A 759-nucleotide genomic window follows, 5' to 3' on the forward strand; every position below is an offset into this window, starting at 1 on the left:
AGGGCACTAAACCCATTCATTAGAACTCTGTCCTCATGGCCTAAGCACCTCTCAAAAGTTCTATTTCCAAATAATGTCACTTTGGGAATGAGAATTTCATTCCTCCCAAAGTCTATCTGCAGCAGCAAGCCTATCACAGGTCTCCACTTCCCTTTCTTACGCAGGGCAATCTCGCTCCACTATAGCTCTGTGAGAACTGCGTCCCAAAGGTGCTGGATACCCTGACTCTGAAATAGATCTCACTGGGAAAGGGACTGAAGGGGAAGGGGCCGAGGGAGAAAGGCTGGGGCCGACTTCTGCTATTATGCAAAATAAGATGTTTTCCATCTAGCTCATTAGAAAGTTACAAGATGGTCATTTTACCGTTTGGTTGGGGGCGTCCTTGCGGCCAGGAGGAGGCCCTGCTGATTTTCCCAGGCTCTTGTCAGGATGTCAAGCTGTTCATGGGAAACCTGGGAGGCCACAGAGCAGGAGATGCGCTCACTCTTGGAGCAGGGTGGGAAGGTGCTGGGATGTGACATCGTTAAGAACTACGGCTTCAGCTTTGCGCACACAGACAGACAGAACTGCAGCGGAGGACGCCAGACTCAACCTGCGCCACTACCAGCCTCGTGGGGCGAATCAACGAGGCAGCCAGCAGGAACAAGAGTGAAACCTCAAGGAAGTTGCACGTGGGCAACATGAGTCATCAGGGACCTTAACAACACAGAGCTTCGGCTCGGCGCCTATAGCTCAACCGGCTAAGGCGCCAGCCACGTA

This window comes from Otolemur garnettii, unplaced genomic scaffold (genome assembly GCF_000181295.1).
Source record: "Otolemur garnettii isolate 467f Iridium unplaced genomic scaffold, OtoGar3 scaffold00039, whole genome shotgun sequence".
In the NCBI taxonomy this organism is placed as follows: Eukaryota; Metazoa; Chordata; class Mammalia; order Primates; family Galagidae; genus Otolemur; species Otolemur garnettii.